The sequence below is a fragment of the Podarcis gaigeae genome (assembly GCF_964106915.1).
Source record: "Podarcis gaigeae genome assembly, chromosome: 1".
Lineage (NCBI taxonomy): Eukaryota > Metazoa > Chordata > Lepidosauria > Squamata > Lacertidae > Podarcis > Podarcis gaigeae.
The window spans coordinates 32,611,461-32,630,664 of record NC_139678.1 but is presented as its reverse complement, the minus strand read 5'-3'; the positions used below and the strand labels follow the sequence as shown (position 1 = coordinate 32,630,664).

The 19,204-nt window shown below is 45.6% G+C and overlaps 1 protein-coding gene across 2 annotated transcripts in view; it reads left to right on the top strand.

Annotated features, from left to right (window-relative positions):
- The first annotated feature begins 17,992 nt into the window (after window positions 1–17,992).
- TTC6 (tetratricopeptide repeat domain 6) overlaps window positions 17,993–19,204 on the top strand; it is a 63,625-nt gene continuing 62,413 nt past the window's right edge. For both annotated transcript variants that reach the window (XR_014564829.1, XM_083740808.1), the window contains exon 1: window positions 17,993–18,220. The gene's annotated coding sequence lies outside the window, so the exon portion shown is untranslated. The remainder of the gene's footprint in view (window positions 18,221–19,204) is intronic.

The following is a 19,204-nucleotide window of genomic DNA, read 5'->3' as shown; positions in this document are numbered from 1 at the left end:
CGCTTCTTTCTATTGATTTCACTGGAGGAATCTTACATCCGGAACAAGCGTTTCGGTTTACACGGGTTGTGCACCCAGTTTTTCGTTTTTACGTGGTTCTTGGGACACAACAAGGCGATACACAGATAATAGTTTTCAATCACATCTGTTTGTTGTTCCATTTACGTTGAACCATTTAAAGTAAGCAAATAACACGATTTTGTAAAAAATAATATTTTTTTTTTTTTTAGGTAACGTCCTTGGTGTAAGACATATGGTTTAACCTGTCGACAAAAGGCGGCCTCTCTCACCCCCCCTCTCTTTGTCCCTTCTCTGGCCGCAGCCGCCTAAAATCTGGCAACAGAATTAAGTCAAATCCTTGAAACAAACAAATGTCTCAAATCAGCAGGCGAGAACAAGGGATGAAAATGTGCCATTAAGGAAATAAAAGATAAAAGCACGAAAGGACAAACTGCTTTTGAATATGATCACACTGTAAATTAAAGACGCATTGAAATACAATACGTAGGGGGTGAATTGCCACAGAAGACGCAACCTTTTCTTGGGACTTGGAGAAAAAGAGGGCCAGGGGTGAGGGAAGAGATGCTCCTGTCTGCGGGACTGATGATGGACCTCTCCGATCCTAAGTAGCTCCCATTGCGATGAATGGGTACCATGATGCAGTTGCTTAAAGCCCCATTCATTTCAGTGAAGCATTTATGAGTCTCGTTCATTTATGTGGACCGGGGGTGGTTTTGGCAGGGTGGAGCCCACTCCATTTAGGGTCAAAGTGCCGCTACATAGCTGCAACTCTGGACACCTTTTCAGTTTCACCACCGGGAACAAATCTCGCAGATTTCAATGAGTGTGACTTCCAGTCTTTAGGATTGCAGCATTGCTTGCTTCCACGCTCCCGCCCTTAAAAAACAACGACAACCGCCCTCAGGTGGGTAATAGGATGAGGTGGCAGCTCTCTTTGAACCTCCTTCTAGCAACCCGATCCTGAAACACGCATATGTGGAAGTAAACGCTATTGATTTCAAGGTAGAGCTTAACTGAAAGCAAAATAAATAAATCATTAAATAAATGCCGTGTGTGTGGGCGCGCGTGTGTGCATAGCTTAAATGACCAGAGAAACCCCCTCTCCATTAGTGCGTAGTTCCTCATCCCTTTAAAGCTCCAGAAATATATTACACCAGAACAGAGATATGGAAATAAAATAGCTGTTGTTTTGTTACTACTACTATCAATACTAATTTTTATGATTTATTCTTATTTTGATTGGAACACTTTCGAACAGCGTACAAAAAGTTCCCAACTCAAACCTGAGCATAAAAAATTGTCCGTTTGCAAACCTTAAGCAGAAAGCACCAGCAAAGGAAGGATGCCCGGACCCCACTTTGTGGTTGTTGTGAATTCTCTGCTCAGAGGTTGATGAGAGATTTGTATGTGACTGTGAGACCGAAGGTACAACTCTGGGCGAAGTCACAGCGCCTCCTGTTGACCGGCCACAACCTCAAGCGCGCACACCTGTTTTTTTGAGACGCAGCTGCTGGAGGACCCGATGCCCGGCCATCCCAAGCGATCGGCAGGTTTGCTGCTCAGGCTTCAACGGGACGCGAGTTCCGCATGGCTCCCGGATGCGAGCAAAACTTGCCTTAAACGCGTCGCCCACTGCGCGAACATCCCTCTCCCGGCTGCATACCAGACGGCACTTGAGCCGAGAGGTGGGGGGGACGCAGGTGTGTTGGACTGAAAATCCGTCATTGTTTCTAGGAGGTGTTATTTTTAAAAAACCACCAAGAGCCGACCTCTGCTGAGCTTAAGCACCTCGGAGGAAAAAACAGATTAGTGGGGCTCGTTCGCACATCCTCTCCTGGCGCACACTTTCAAAGGAATGCGCGCAGGAAGGTCTGATGGCACCCTCGCTAAGCGCTTTCACTCACATCTAGCGGCTTATTGGGGTGTAGGGCGGTGGTGCTGGGGCGCGAGACAGCCGCGACACCCCTGATCTTTAACTCCCCGGGGGAGATACTGCTTGGAAAGCAACTGAAGAACTCCTTCCTTTAAGCACTGCGCTCCTGCTGTCCGGAAGATCCCTAGCAAGGGGCGTGTGGAAGAGCATTTCAGCGCTGCTGAATTTCTCCTGCACTAGGAGAAAGCGAGGAAATGGATAATCCCGAGGGAAAGAATCCATGCGGGGAGTGCGGTGGGAAATATCTGCCAGCCCATTGCAGCAAAAGGAACATACCGTAATAAAAAATAGGCACAATATGAACGGGTTTTTAATTTTTTTTTTTGGGGGGGGGGCAGAAATCTTCGTGAACTAGGGAGCACACCCTCATGAGGTACACAGGACCCCAGATCAGGATAGCTCGCCCCATCATAAACCTGTTCATCTTTAAGATGCCGCGAGACTTCTTTTTATGTTAAGAACCAGAACAATGTTACGCGCATCATATTTAGGAGATACTCGACCATGGCAATTCTTTGTTTACGTCTGGGTTTTACAGAGTCTGTCTCTCTTCGTTCACACACATTTACCTAGGGGCTCTCCATTCCCCCCCCCCCCCAGGGAAATGCAACCGTGACAGGGCCTCTGCTATAAAAGCGATGCGCCAAGAGGGTTTCTTATCTCCCCCTAAGGCTGCAAACCTAACCTCACTTACCTAGGAATGAGCCCCATCGAACTCGATATTTATGAGTGGACGTGGTTAGGACTTTGCTGTAAATATTGCACAAAATCCAGACTCCTCCTCGCAAGTAATGGGAAAGAATGGCTGTTTGTCACTCCGGGAACAATAGACTCTTAACCGGATGCACAAGACAGTTATTTGCAGCACTGTAAACAAATTAAACCCTGGAGCCCAAATTGGCTCCAATCCTAAGCATTAGGAAGAAACCGCTTTAAACGCCTGGTTCTTTCTTCCAAGTGAACGTGCTTTGCAATGAGCTGTTCCATTGGCAAAATCAGCAAAGAGTGCGGTTTCATCTTAAAGACCAACATATTTATTACGACCACAGTCATATGATGACCACAGCCCGCTCCACCAGATGCACGACTACCCTGAAAATGGAAACCAATTGATTGCAAGTTCAGATTTACACGTTACGCTTCTGAAGAAGTGGAGTGTTGTTCACGGAAACTAAGGCTACAATAAATCCGTTGGCCTTTAAGGTGACACGACACCCCCCCTTCTTTTTTTTTTGCTGGAGCAGATTAACTTGGCAACTGATCCTTAGACAGTATTTCTCACTGGGGCACTTTCCCAGTAGCTATTTTAGATCCGGGCGGGCAATTCTCATCATTGATACACTCCCCAACCCCCTGTCACTTGCGTGCAGGTCGGCAGAAAGCTCGCTAGCTTGGAAGTTGCCTTCCGCTTCACCTTGATACCCAGGTGTGTTCTCATTGACATTTGTCAGGTAATGTAGCCCCAGATCCGACTGCTAACCTGGACGAGGAAGGCTCTCACCGTTTTTCCTCTCGTGGAGGCGGGTGGCCTCAACTTCCCCTTCTACTTTAAAGGGGAAACTGGTGCTTCTCGCTTTTCTCAGTGTTTAGATTTCTGCATTAAGATAGCCGATAGTGTAAAAAAGGATCTCCTCCTTGTCAAAAGGGATGAGCAGAGGTTGTTTTTATTTAAAAAAGGTTGTTTGTTTTAAACCTGATAATGGAGTTGCGGATGACCGGAATTTCGCATCTAATCCTTCTGAAGCAAAAGGATGAGCTTGCTGGGTAACAACAATGCTCTATTTAGCTCACTGTTGTCTCTGGCGATGGTGGCCAACCAGATGTCACAGCTAGTTTCGGAGCAGGGCAGCTTTCTAGCTACAGATCCTAAAATTTCCCCCTCGCCGGCTTTGTGTTTAGTGCAAAACTATCCACGCTCCTAATAATAATAATAATAATAATAATAATAATAATAATAATATCTTGGTCGTTTCCTTCGCCCTCGCCATCCTTCCAAAATTAAACGCCTTCTCTCCGGCTTGGACAAAAGAAAGATGAAACGCAGCCTTGGCTTTTTGTTAAGCCAATGAATACCGCAAACATTATGCTCTAAACAATAGGAGGGCACTGGCGCATTCAGCTCCGGAGAAGTGAAGACCTGCCGGCTTTTGCTCTCGGCTGCCCGCAGGATCCCTGTCAAAGCGGAGATGAAATCCAATGTTTATGTCAGGATCGGACTTGTGGGCAAATTTGTTAACAGCGCCTTTATTCGGCTACGAGGAGGAAGGAGAGAGACCTTTTTTTTGGGGGGGGGAGGCATTGTGGATTTAAACAGCTTCTGCGCGCCTTAACCAAATAGTTACTGTACAGAGGGCGCGGGATCTTCCGTTTTACCGGCTATTCCTAAACCCCATCGCTCAAAACACACAGACACGTGCACGTACAAGCTCCAATTCAAGGAAATAGGATGGTGGAAGCTCCAAAACGCCTCGCTTCCGTTCAATATGTACATTTCAGAGCCGATGGTCCTCTTTGACTCGCCCCCTCAAGCTGCCACCTTATTTATCAGTTTCTTACAATGCAATCCTCTGCATGCTTACTTGGAAATGAGCCCCCCTGTGTGCAATGGGGCTGACTCGAGAGTAATTGTGGTTAGGACTGCAGCCTGACTGCCTGGTATGACCTGCTCCTTCAGCTCCTGCGTTCCCTGTCTTTAGTTTCCTTACCTCCTGGGATCTCTTGACAGTCCCTAGCCTGTCCCACAAAACTCCTGTCCTGTGATATTTCAGATCCAGCTATGCCGAGAATTTCCCCTCCACTCATAGTTTCTGGTTTGTCAATGTCGTTAGTTTTGTTCCCCGCGCTTGGAATGTTGGTGAACATTCCGAGCCATCTCTGCGGCTCAGCCAGTGGGAAGCTTCACAGGCGCAATTCCATATATAATAGGAAGGACTGATCTTCCCAGTATGTATACGAAGAATTAAGATCTAGAAGGGTTGGAGGCTGGAAGGTTCTGGGTCAGAGAAGCCAGAATCTTGCCTTTACTTTGTCTCTCGCTCTCCATACTTCTGTCTAGACGCGTGAAGTGGCTTGCATATCTCCAAGCTTGTTTTTCTGTGCGAAATTTTCGTGCCTTTTCAGATTTTGGAACCCATTCAAATCAATTTCAATTAATCACGGCGAGGCTTCCAAATTCGGAGCGCCGTCCTTTTTGCGCCTATTATGCAAGAAACAACCGCCGCTGAGTTCCCAACCGGATGTTTTGGGCATATAGGGGTGAGACCCTGTAAATCAAGAGCGGCTGACTCTCGGAGTCTGGAGCTTGATGTGCCCCCCATGACATTTTCTGTTTCTCTCCAAGACCCTACCCATTTTGGAAGCTGCGAAAACATTCAGGTAGGTACACGTCTAAGGGTTTAAAATCTCTCCGCCTGGCTCAACCCTGGGATCCCGGTGCAAAGCATTAGATGGGCCATTTTGTGAGACAGGAAGGGAGCGATCACTCCTGCCTCACCTGAGCTGAGCAGAGTAGCGGAGGAGGTGGGCTGTGCACGCGCAGGTGAGAGTGTTCCTGCCCCCAACCCCAGGATTGGCCACGGGTGAATACGAGCGAGCTAATGAAAGTTTAGCCCCACCAAAAACATACGGCATATGAATTAGCAATAATTAAAATAAAGCAATCTAGCTAGGGAAAAGGCGAAGTCGAAAGAAAATGAAATTTATTTTATTTTAATTTATTAAATTTGTATAGCTTCAGCCGAAGATCACAGGGCGGTTCACAACATAAAAATACAAAATGAGAACACAAAATACCTAATAAAAACAAGAACAAACCAATAACCCCACTTATAATGGAAGTTTGTTTACAAGATTTATATTGCCCTCCACTTTTGTGTTTTCAGAGCGGTTCGCAGAGAGATGATCTTATGTCCGAGAGACTGCAGAAAACTATACTAAAAAGTGTGCACGTAACTAAATAAACCCGTAGGTCAAATGGTGTCTCCGGACTGCAAATTATTCACTGCGGTTACCGCAGAAATTCTCAGCTAGCCCGATGCAACTTAAATTATTCCACTGAATTTAGTGGGATGTTCCCAAATGCGTATAATACTTCGAATACCTATCTACCTGATTTTTCTTCTACTCCACTTCCTCCAAAGAGTTCAGGGTGGTATATATGTCTCCTTTTAGTTCTAATCCTATACCCACTTTCCTTGGAGTAAGCTCCTTTGACTTCGCTGACTGGGACTCAGATTAGACAGGCGTGGGATCGTGCTCTTATAATTATGCAAACGCTTCAAAATAGGTAGGGTGGAGAGGCAGCAACTGGGCCGGCCCAAGGTCGGCCAGGAAGATGGCGGAGATGTGAACCTCGGTCTCCCAACCTAAGAGCAACACTGAATTAACCTCTGCCGCACCCGCCCCTCGTCCTGTAAAGCCCCGGTGGCGCGCAAAGTCCATACAGACAGACATTTGATCTATATAAGTTAGACTATTATGCCCATTTCGCAGATGGAGTGGCTTGCCTAAGGAATCCGTCGTGGCTGAAATGTGGTCTGTGAATCTAGGAACATCACATAGCCAGGCCTTCTGATGACGACATCGGGGCAGAAGTGAGATTTGAACCCAGGTCTTCGGGATACTGTTAAGCAACCAGCTCTCCAACGAGAGTCCGGACGCGGATCGGAGGCGAGAGGCAGTCGTGGCAGAACCTCCTGAACCCACATGCGAGCCCCACTCTTTCTCTTGAACCCAACCCCATCGCATCACCAGCACCGAACACCGCCGCTTTTCCCCGGATTTGTTGATCCTGCTTATCTTGACTTTCCAGGGAGCGCCTTTCCCATTAAGCAGCGTGCAAGCAACCCGAGTACCATTTATTTACCAACCGGTTGGAAACAAAGCATTGGCGCAGGCACTCTTTCCTCACCCCCCCCCCCTTGCATGCACGAAATGGTCTCGGTCCTCTCGCTTCTGGGGGATAACAGGTTGCGCTCTCAACCAGGGCCTGAAGCCTCTCTGGTTTCCTTGCAAACAACGGAGCAGCATCTCGGACGCATTTCCCCACCGATAACTGTGTTTGGACATATTCAAAGGAACCCGTGCGCCGTTTCCCGCTCCTGGCCAGCCTCGTGCAAATAAAGGCTGCCCCCATGATGTTGATCAGAGAGACTCGGTCAGATGTGCTGGCCACCCAGGTAGCCGTGAGTGCAATTTCCCTCTTGCCACAAATCAAGGGTCGTGAATGGAGTCTCCAAAGCAGGGCATCCACCGCCTTAGGAGCCAAAAGGTCGGCCTGCCTTTCTTCAAGCTCGACGCGGTGGCCTGTTATGTTGTTGTTGTTGTTGTTGTTGTTTAGTCGTTTAGTCGTGTCCGACTCTTCGTGACCCCCATGGACCAGAGCACGTCAGGCACTCCTGTCTTCCACTGCCTCCCGCAGTTTGGTCAGACTCATGCTGGTAGCTTCGAGAACACTGTCCAACCATCTCCTCCTCTGTCGTTCCCTTCTCCTTGTGCCCTCCATCTTTCCCAACATCAGGGTCTTTTCTAGGGAGTCTTCTCCTCTCATGAGATGGCCAAAGTATTGGAACCTCAGCTTCAGGATCTGTCCTTCCAGTGAGCACTCAGGGCTGATTTCCTTCAGAATGGAGAGGTTTGATCTTCTTGCAGTCCATGGGACTCTCAAGAGTCTCCTCCAGCACCATAATTCAAAAGCATCAATTCTAATTGCAGCCCAAACATGCCAATTGTCAAGGGTCCACAAGACTCCTCCTAGTCTTTTGACGCAGCAGATGAGCAGCTGTCCCTCGGAAGTTAATGTGACTTCGGAGAAGTTGGTGGAGAAGGCATCTGACGCGTGGTCATAAGGCTCTGTAAGGAGAGGAAAGTAAGCACGCACAGCTCTCTCCATGAACCATTTTCGATCTGGATTTTCGTTCTTTAGGATGCCTTCACGCGTATACACACATCATGCGATTCCTATCCGCGAAATTAGAGCGAAATTGAACGTATAGAGTGATCTGACAAACATGGTTTCCTGATCTGAACTTTCTGTTGGAGGGTTTTTTAATCTGCATCTGCTCGTTCACACGCGCGAGTCATCGCAGCCCCCAGGAAAAGAGAGTGAATGGTTGCGAACCATTAATTTCCAGACTGAACCCTACAGCCGCGCGACTTGTAGCCGGATAAAGGGGGAAAAACACACCTCGCCGTGCCAAGACGCAGGCACCAAACGCCTAACGTCTGAGGTCCTCAATTTAGGGAAGTATGGTCAGTTCAGAGGTAGAGCTCATGCTTCGCAGACAGAAGCCCAAATTCCAACCCCCAACCCCCCTTTTCAAGTGGCCAGGGCTGGCAAAGTCCTCGACTCTGAAATTCTGCAGAGCCAGTTCCAGTCACTAAACCAAGCTGGATCCGGGCTTTGTATAAAGTTCTATGTTCCCAGTACATTTGACTAAGATGCTGGAGAAAGTAGTCTGAAGAGGATGTTAATAATCGTGTTTGCACACAGAACTGCCAAAGACTGGAGCAACGCGGATATTACGAAGTAGCAGGCTGATCCCGCAGCAGATCATCCCGTAAAGTCTTGGGAACCTCCAGCGGCTCTGAATGGCTACAATTCTGATCAGGGAGATTCTGAGCAGAGGCTTCCCTGTCCTAGAATGAACGCGGGGGAACTTGTGAGTCGAACCGTTCAGAAAATGAGCAACTAGGCTGCCCAGATCCAAAGAAAGTTTGCGGGGGCGAGGCTGCAAACCTACCAACTTCCCTCCCACATATTTGGTCCTCCCCACTCCCGCCTTTATCCTTACAACAATCTTGCGAGGTAGGATAATTAAGAGATAGTGATTGGCTGGCCTGAGAAGATCCAATGAATGTTGGGGCTGAGCGGGGATTGGGACCCACGCCTTCTGAGCTGGGCACGACATCCTGAGGGTTAAACCACGCTAATATTCCTTAAGCAGCTCCGTGGGATATATGTCCATGTAAACCTGCGCAGGATCGCGTTGCGCGTCGCATTGCAAGCAACGGGGTTTATCGCGCATCTGATAAACTCGTAGCACGAGTTATTGGCCAGTGCTGAATTTGTGCCTACACATGCATCCCGGAATTTGTTTTTAGTGCCGTTGATGAGTCCAAAGAGCCAGAGAACCTGCCCTCATCGGCTGAATGTGACTGATTAGTGAAATCTAGCTGCACTAATATCTAGAAGTTTCAGCAGATAGTCATTATTTGGAAAAACAAAAACAAAATAGATTAAATGGTTCATTGTTTAGGATAGAGATATTAGAAGCTGCAATTCTACTCACATTACACAGAAACGGATTTCAAGGGCATAAACATAGCTGTCAACTTTTCCCTTTTCTTGTGAGGAATCCTATTCGGAATAAGGGAATTTCCCTTAAAAAAGGGGAAACGTTGACAGCTATGGGCATAAATAACAAATACATGTAATTTCCAGGAAAATTTAGGATCTAAACTGATAGGATTAAAAGGTCTCAGATACCTCCTACACACTTGGGAGTGAGTCCCATTGAATTCAATAGGTTTTTTGAGGAAGCAGGAATAGGATTCAGCTGTCAGTAAGTATATTTAGCCCTTTGAGGTATACTGGTCTAGCTAAAAAGCCTAGTTTAATTGTGTTTGGACATATCCCAGCAGCCTCCCCCAACAAGGTCCCTTCAGATATTTTAGACAACTCCCATCATTCCCTACCATAGGCTGTGCTGGCCAGGGCTGATAGGAGTTGTAATTGAAAACGTTTGGACAGTGGCGTAGCGTGGGTTGTCAGCACCCGGGGCAAGGCAAGTAATTTGCGCCCCCTAACCCGTGGATTTGCGCCTCCTAACCCTACCCCCCAGATGTTGCGCCCGGTGTGGCCGGCCCCCCCCGCACCCCCCACGCTACGCCACTGCGTTTGGAGGGCTTCAGCTTGGGAAGGGCTGCATGACAGCCTCCAACCATTTGTAAGTCAGCTGTGGATTTTTATAATGATCCAAGGGCATTTTCACACAAGATAAAACATCTGTGTAAAACAGGTAGTCCTGCCCCCCCACCCCCACCCCATGGACCACTTGAAAATCTCTAAGGGTCTTGGTGGATCAAGGTTGCTGAGAAGGTCTCCATTAAATATTCACTTTTTATTGGTGAATAATTTCTGAATTTCACAGAAACCTTTTCAGGTAGAAAGAGGAAATTAATAAGTGTGCACAATAGGATATCAGCCCAATCAATAGTTTATTCTGTTTTACCTACGGTTACGTCATTTCCTGGTAGGGTTGAGATTTAAAAAAAACAGAAACAAAAAAAAGTTCCTCTTCTGCCTTTAAGAGCAGCTTGATCTACAGATGCGAACAAGTGATAATGTTTCTCCTGTAAATTCTGCAGAATGAACTTATGCTAAAGGACAAATAGATTCCCTCTGCCTAGCATGTTGGCAACTCTTATTGTCCAACACCAACCTAGGAACAGTACTATACAGACAAACATCAAAGCCAAAGGAAGGTGCTACGTTTCTTGGCACAAATTTATGACAATTCGTACAGTCAAGTGAATGATATATTTTAGACCTTCTTTAACAATAAGGGTACCTACCTATTTGGCTTAGGAGTGCTAAGGCTTTGACAAATCAAGTTTCTGTTAAGTGGAGGAAAACTTTCATTGTAAAATGGTGAAAATAACTTTGATCAAAACATCAAAACTGTTGAGAGAGAGAGAGAGAGAGAGAGAGAGAGAGAATCAACAGCAGCATTTTAGTCTGGATTGTTGAGGAAATGTCTGTGTTTAAACTGGCAAAGAAATAAAGCAAAAGCTAGATTGGCAAATACAAAGAAAAGCCTCTGTGTGAGAGTATTTATTGCAAGATGGCCCTATATAAAATAATTAAAGGCCTGACTGATTTCAAGGGACCATAAATTTCAAGAGGTAATTATGCTATGAAGGGACAATCTTGCAACATGTGAATTGATGCAGGAGGCTTGTTAGAAAATGCTTTACTTCTTTCTCTTGTGTAACTGTTGAAGACACAGAACTGCTGCTCATTAAAAAGTGAGCAACTCGTAACATGAATGCTACTTAGCATTGCTACTTTTTTTTTACTCAGTGATGCAGTTAAGTAATACAGGATTTGACTCTGGCCTTAATGGTCTTAAGGGACTGGACACACATCACTTTGGGTTGTAATGCATATTAGGTAAAGGTAAAGGAACCCCTGACCATTAGGTCCAGTCGTGACCGACTCTGGGATTGCGGCGCTCATCTCGCTTTATTGGCCGAGGGAGCCGGCGTACAGCTTCTGGGTCATGTGGTCAGCATGACTAAGCCGCTTCTGGCGAACCAGAGCAGCGCACGGAAATGCCGTTTACCTTCCCGATGGAGTGGTACCTATTTATCTACTTGCACTTGATGTGCTTTTGAACTGCTAGGTTGGCAGGAGGAGCAGGGACCGAGCAATGGGAGCTCACCCCGTCGTGGGGATTCGAACCGCCAACCTTCTGATTGGCAAGTCCTAGGCTCTGTGGTTTAATCCACAGCGCCACCCGCGTCCCATGCAATGCATATTACTTTACTTCAAAAAGGTGTTAAGACAGATGCTGAGTGGGATAACTTCGCTAAAGTGGAGTTTCCTACCTTGATGACAGCATTGTTCTGATTTGACCTCCACTTTAACTATGGAACTTGCTCCCATGGGAAGCAGCCATGATGACCAACTTGGATGACTTTAAAAGAGGATTAGACAAATTCATGGAGGATAAGGCTGTGCTCTCCCTTCAGCCAGCTGGAGGCAGTACTCTTCTCAACACCAGTTGCTGGAAACTGCAGGAGGGAAGATTGCTCTTGTGGATTTCCTTCAGGCATCTTATTGGTCACTGTGAGAACAGGATGCTGGACTAGATGGGCTCTTATGGATTTAAGTTCTGAGCCTTTAATATCAGCTGTAATGGAATATGTGGAACTTAGTGTTGCATGTCCCCCCAATCTCTGAGTGCTGCAATATTCTAGGAGCTGTAGGTGCTTAGCCAGGGTTCAGTTTCACTGGACTGAGGGACAGTGGAGACAGTGGTATCTTTAGAAATATATTTATACATATTGTTTTGTACTTAGTTGAATAGGATCCAAAATGCAGCAGTCTGTTTGGTACTAGAACAATTGGATTCAGAATGCAGCAGTCTGATTGGTCCACAGGAGCCACCCAATCCAGCTCCAGGTGGAAGTGAATCCGCAACCTGATTGGCCTACAGGAGAATCCCGGAATTAGCCAATCACGTGGGGCCCATTGTGTAAATGATGTATATAAAGCAGACATTCTGGGGGAACTTCTATTCCTCCTCACCACTATGAGCTGAATAAAGAGCATGAAATCCACTCTCGACTCTGAGTATATTTCACATATATACATCCTGAGCCTATGATGGAAGGGCTCATCACATTAACAACCCAATAATGACATGCTTTTCCCCATAGCCAGGTCTCTCACTCACAAGCCTCAGCCTGTTTCGAGCTTCTAGCTCAGCTTTCCCACATGCTTCAACTCTAGCCTTTGCACTTCTACCTACCAAACAGCTGAGGGAGACAGGGCCCACCCATTTGCACAGGGCCACTTCCTTTGTTACCTTAATGACCCATACTTTAGGAGCCATTACCAAGCCGGCTTTGCTATCCCAGCCATTGAATCCTTGCTGGATCCAGGAATGAGCAGAGACTCAGGCATACAGTCTAAGCCCTCCCCCTGAACTGACAACACTGTGTTATAAGGAGAACTGTGACATTCAACAGGTGAACTCTCTAATGCTTTATGTTGGTATAGATGTCTGAATCTGATTAGCTAATATTCATCCTTCTAGGCTGCATTCTTTAAGGAGTTAATTGCATTTAGAAATGTGTTATGACATGAGAAAGGTCTGCTGTCCTCATGTATGACTATAGCAGGTGGGCTTCCTTTATAGGCCTTTTTAAAATCATGGCAAATAAGCTGATATAATGTATATACAGTTAAAACTTACCAATAGTGTGAAACATCTTTTTTTTTGATGATGATGATGATGATGATGATGATGATGATAATAATAATAATAATAATAATAATAATAATAAGAAGAAGAAGAAGAAGAAGAAGAAGAAGCACCTATGGAGGCAATACTAGAAATCTTTCTAGATAAGAGTCCCACCTGCTGGCTAGAGTTAAATACATTGGTTAAGCCAAGGTTCTTACTTAAAAAGGTTGTCCCTCTTCTCAATCTTTGGAATGCCATGTATCAGTGGTGGTTAGCATAGTCCCCACTCAAACAATTCAAGCATGAGTGGAGAAAGACTCTGCCTTCACTAGCACCCTGCTTTATCAGAGCTCTCTTGATGGCTAATAGATGGTTGCAAAAAGGTTGCTTGCACTCATTCCCATTAACTGAGGCTTTCTGGTGCCATGACCACTTAAGTGGTGGTGACACATTAACTTTTGCATGGCTTTTAAAATGGCAAATGCCCTGTTCTTTGGAACGGAGATGAGGAGAGAGGACTCCAAGCACTTTTTTATGCTTTGTAAGAGTCAGATCCACAAAACTTTGTGTCTCTAGTGTTCTCTGATGCATGAGTTGGAAGGAGGCATTTCTATCCACAGATATTGAACTACAGTATAGTTCTTCTTTATGAACCTTGAGAAGACTCAAAAACATTTCCTTTCTACATGTCCTTTTGGTGCTCAGTGGAAATCACAAGATGCTAAGAAGTTCTATACAACTGAGCATCTATCATCTATCTATCTATCATCTATCTATCTATCTATCTATCTATCTATCTATCTATCTATCTTCTATCTATATCTTTCTATCTAATTTTAAGCAAGGACTGTTGGGACTCTGGGGGTTATGGTTCATCTGTGTGTGGGAACTGCCCCCTGCCTGCTCCCCTGCCCATGGATGCCCAGGCTTCCAACATGGTTTACTCAGATTTTGAATCAAGTCAAACCAACATCTTGGGTTTACGTGATTCAGAAAGATGACACACAGACCAACACACAGTGTCCCAAATCAATCTGATTACAACCTGAGGAAAATTAATGTTAAATAAAGACATTAGACAATCCAGTATGTATTTGATATGATGTCTGTGGCATCTCATTCAGTCTTCTGTCATTTAAAGTGGGTTCATGTTTTAATTAAAATGCTCAGAAATAAAATGCTAGCACTGTAATGCCTAGCTGACTGATTTTATTTATTATGAATAACAAAATTTAAATATGAATTTAGTAGTCTGGATTTAATGCTACTCCTTCAGAAATTATGTAATTCTGGGTTTTTCCTCTGTCCCCTCTTATCTCCCTGGGCTTCTGACCAACTTTCTGTGGAACTCAAACTAGGAAGGAAGTTGCACACTGGGGCTACAATCCTATTCCCACAGAGGATAAAAGGGAAATTCTTATTAATTTCAATGGGATTAGGATTGAGCCTTTCTCGCTGTGCAAATGAATAACTTTGAAGAGGGCTCAGATTCCTTGCATCTACTGTGCTATAGTGTAGGAAAATAAACAGTGCCAATTTATCTGAAACTGTTCCTCACCAGTGTGCCAGAATCCTGACCCCCAGAGAACCTATTGTGGCACAGGCTAAGGGGCTACCCTTCTGCCTATTGTGAGCTTTTCCTTTGCTTCCTTCCGGATGCAAATCCCAACATTCCATTCAGGTCCTCCTTCCTGATGCTAATAGCCCTTTATATTCATTGCCATGTCCTGCGCCTCCTGCTGAGGCTCCTGTGGAGAGGTGTCATGGCTGCCTAAAAATGGCATACTGATGGTTCTATTTACTGTTTAAAACTACAAAGAGTCTTCTGGTATCTTAAAAACAAATGTATTACGTCATAGGCTTTTGTGGACCATAGGCCACTTCATCAGATGCACGGTTTTTAAAAAATGTACTATCAGTTGCTCTTTGACTTGCTTTTAAAAATCCTGTCCATGTGTATGACTCTTCCCCAACTTTCTTCATAATTTATATCAGTATTTCCTCCACTCATCCCAGTATGGCTCGAAAGAAAACTGTTAGAAGCTCAGCAATGAGGCTTTTCAGCATTAACTGAGGTAGTGAACAGCTGAACTGTAGAGGGCAGTACCGGATGGCAAAATGAGAAAGTTTACTCTTAATTTAAAACAAGGTAGATATCTGGATTCAGCAAGCAATTCTACGCCTGCTTACCTAGGAATTAGTGTAATTGAATTCAGTGGGCCTTACTTCTGAATAGACATGTATAGGATTGCATTATTGTATCTCCAAAGAGCTCAAGGTGGCACACCTAATTCTCTTCTCCCCTCCCTGCTTTTATATTCACAACAACCCACTTAAAACAAAGAAAATAACATCCAACAATCCATTGGAATATGATTGTACACAATAAAACTAACTCTCATAATATCAGTAAATAACTCCCAACAATGACAACACAATTAATCATTGCTAAACTATCATCAATTTAAATAACAGCAAGTCACAATACAGTAACATCAGAGGAGAAATAAAGGAAACTAATAACAGCAAGTCATAATACAATAACAGCATGGAAACTAATAAAGTGAAATGATGTTTGGATGGTCCAGTATCTATCCACCAGAAATGCACTATTGCAGAACACGCTGGTGAAAAGATGAGTCTGAAAGGGCCCCTGAAAAATCACTCAGTGAAGGTTAAGGCCAAGAGAAACTCTGATCTGAAGACGGCACTAACATGGCAGTTTATTCTATTTTAACATTTCCTTGTTAATTTCTTGTCAATATTTGAGCTTTCGCACAATGTAAAAGCCACCTCTGGAACTAATATAGCACAATTATTATTTATTTATTTATTTATTTATTTATTTATTTATTTATACCCTGCCCATCTGGCTGAGTTTCCCCAGCCACTCTGGGTGGCTCCCAATCAAGTGTTAAAAACAGTAAAGTGTTAAATATTAAAAACTTCCCTGAACACAGTTTAGTTCTCACTTCCATATTATTTGCAAATGGATTTTCCCTTGGAAACAACCTGGAAATGAACACTAAACTTGCACTGTGTTATTCCACTATGGTTTCAGAAGTGGCTTTTACGTGAAAACTCAGACATAATGCAGAACTTAAGAGTTGGGGAAAAGTAATGAAAACAAACTAAACTGCCATGTGAGGGAGAAACCTGGGTCTCCTTGTCCTAGTGTGTCACTGTACTGCCACACAGACCCTTTAAACAGAAGTTAGGTAAAGGGACCACTGACTGTTATGTCCAGTTGCGGATGACTCTGGGGTTGCGGCACTCATCTGGCTTTACTGGCCGGGGGAGCCGGTGTACAGCTTCCAGGTCATGTGGCCAGCATGACTAAGCATGACTTCTGGTGAACCAGAGCAGTGCATGGAAACGTCGTTTACCTTCCCACTGGAGTAGTACCTATTAATCTACTTGTACTTTTTGGAGTGCTTTTGAGCTGCTAGGTTGGCAGGAGCTGGGACCGAGCAACGGGAGCTCACCCCATCGCGGGGATTTGAACCACCGACCTTCTGATCAGCAAGCCCTAGACTCAGTGGTTTAGACCACAGTGCCACCCACACCCCAAATAGTAATTGTGTAGAGGCTGGAGGACTATGCACTTGACCATATTTAACTCGACTGGTCCCCCCCCCTTGTTTGCTTGCAAGGTGCTTTGGGGTTGCCTTGGGCAAGATAAAGCAACTAACAAATGTAATATAAATAAGTAAATAAAAGTACTGAATGAATGAATAAATTGATTTATTTCAGTCACTGACCAAAGTGCAAACATATGCAACAACAGAGAGCATACAGATATAAATAGAGTAAAATTAATCTCTAAGAGCTGAAGTTTGATAAATAATTCAGACACAAAACAGCTCTCTATGTTAAAACCTTATATGAAAATACTGAGCCAGAACAGTGGTCTAAGCAGCCCATGGCTGTCTCTTCAGAGGGGCAGAGGATTCCCCTAGCTCCTGGCCTTTTAACTGGACATACCGAGGACAAAACATAAGCAAGGTCAATGGTCCATATAGCCAAACTGGGTTTGATGAGGCCCTAAGCTATCAAGGTAATGGGGCCATTCATATGTTCAGCTGTCTTTTGGCAACAACAAATTGCCACTGTTTTTCTGTTGAATATGGGACGTGGGGGGCTCTGTGGGTTAAACCACAGGACTTGCCGATCAGAAGGTTGGCGGTTCGAATCCCCATGACGGGGTGAGCTCCCGTTGCTCGGTCCCTGCTCCTGCCAACCTAGCAGCTTGAAAGCACCTCAAAGTGCAAGTAGATAAATAGGTACCGCTCCGGCGGGAAGGTAAACGGCATTTTCGTGTGCTGCTCTGGTTCGCCAGAAGTGGCTTAGTCATGCTGGCCACATGACCCGGAAGCTCCCTCGGCCAATAAAGCGAGATGAGTGCTGCAACCCCAGAGTCGGTCACGACTGGACCTAATGGTTGGGGGTCCCTTTACCTTTACTTCTGTTGAATATATGCTATGGTAATTTATGGACCTAATAGGTATCTAAAGCCATTTGCACATGTTGCCATGCAACCAGTCCATGCAGAATGTATATATAGAAATGAGCAAACCAGTGATATTTTAGGGAGCAGGATAGCAGGCTTACTTACATTACTTACATCACAACACAAAACACTCTTGCTGTATGTAGGTTTTATTTTATTTGTTTTTTATCTTATATTTTCGAAATGTACATCCAGGTTTTTTCCCCCTTTAAATTTTTGGGGCCCCTCCAAGAGAGTGGGGCCCTAAGCCTTATATAAACCTTGTTTAGCTTATATGTAAATCCGGCACTGGTCCAAGCAGCCCACAGCTGTCTCTGAGGGGAAGAGGACCCCCCAACTCCTGGCCATTTAATTGGACCAACCGAGGATAAAACATAAGAAAGGCCGATGGTCACGTAGCCTAGCATCCCACAAGCAAGACCTGAACGCCCTCTCTCCACAGAGAGCCAAACGCAGCCGAGGGGATCGTTTCCAGCGCGACCCTCCCTTGCCCCAGGGGGCGCTCTCGCCAACGACGCACCCCCCCCCCAACCCCACCGTTTCCTCTCCCACTCCCTGTAAGCCGCGGCCGGCCAGGCCTGTCTCTCTTGCGTTGACTCCGCGTCCCAGCCCGTTGCTAAGCGACCGCGCGCGCTTCTCTCCCCGCGGCGGGCCAGAGCTGACGCCGTCGTCGTTGGCGGCCGCTGAGGAGGGAGAGGCTGGGAAAGGACGAGATGGGGAGAGGTGGAACCGAGCCGTGAGGGAACCGCTTTCGGGTTGGCGCGGGAGGAATCGCGGAGTGAGGTTTGCTTGAAATGTTTCGCGGGGAAAAGTTTATGTCGGGCGAGGATTTGGCGCGAAGCAGCCGCGTGGCAGAAATCCAACAGGTGCAGGTTTCCATCGTCGTGGGAAACCCCCTAAGTCAAGCATAGGCAAACTCGGCCCTCCAGATGTTTTGGGACTACAACTCCCATCACCCCTAGCTAACAGGACCAGTGGTCAGGGATGATGGGAGTTGTAGTCCCAAAACATCTGGAGGGCCGAGTTTGCCTATGCCTGCCCTAAGAGGAAAGGGACTTGCCCTGTTGAATTTTTCGGTCCCAACTCCATTGTTTAGGGGTAGTCGGAGTCCATGAGCAACTTGAGGACCACGGATTCCCAGCCCCAGCCTGAAAGGCGCAGGACCGACCCTGCCAGTGGGTGGGTGTGGGATGGATGTGGGAACTATATGGCCCGCGCCAGATTTATGTATTGTAGTACCTCGGGTTAGATACGCTTACATATGGTTACTGTAATGCTTCAGGTTACAGACTCCGCTAACCCAGAAATAGTACCTCAGGTTAAGAACTTTGCTTCAGGATCAGAATAGAAATTGCGCAGCAGCGGGAGGCCCCATTAGCTAAAGTGGTGCTTCAAGTTAAGAACAGTTTCAGGTTAAGAATGGACCTCCAGAAAGAATTAAGTTCTTAACCCGAGGTACCACTGTGTAAGCTAAACAAGCTATAGCTTAGGGCCCCACTCTCTTGGGCCCCCAAATTTTTTTAAAGGAAAAACCACTGTATTAATTGTATTTCAGTTCAACAATTACTTTGGTAAAATACATATTGTGTTATGTGCAAATGGATTTAGATATCTATTAGGTATCTATTAGGTACCTATAGCATATATTCAACACAAAAAACAGCGACAATTTGTTGTTGGCAAAGGACAGCTGGACATATAAAGGGCCCCATTAAGTTCAGTAGCTTAGGGCTTCATCAAACCTAAATCTGGCCCTGCCTAAAGGGC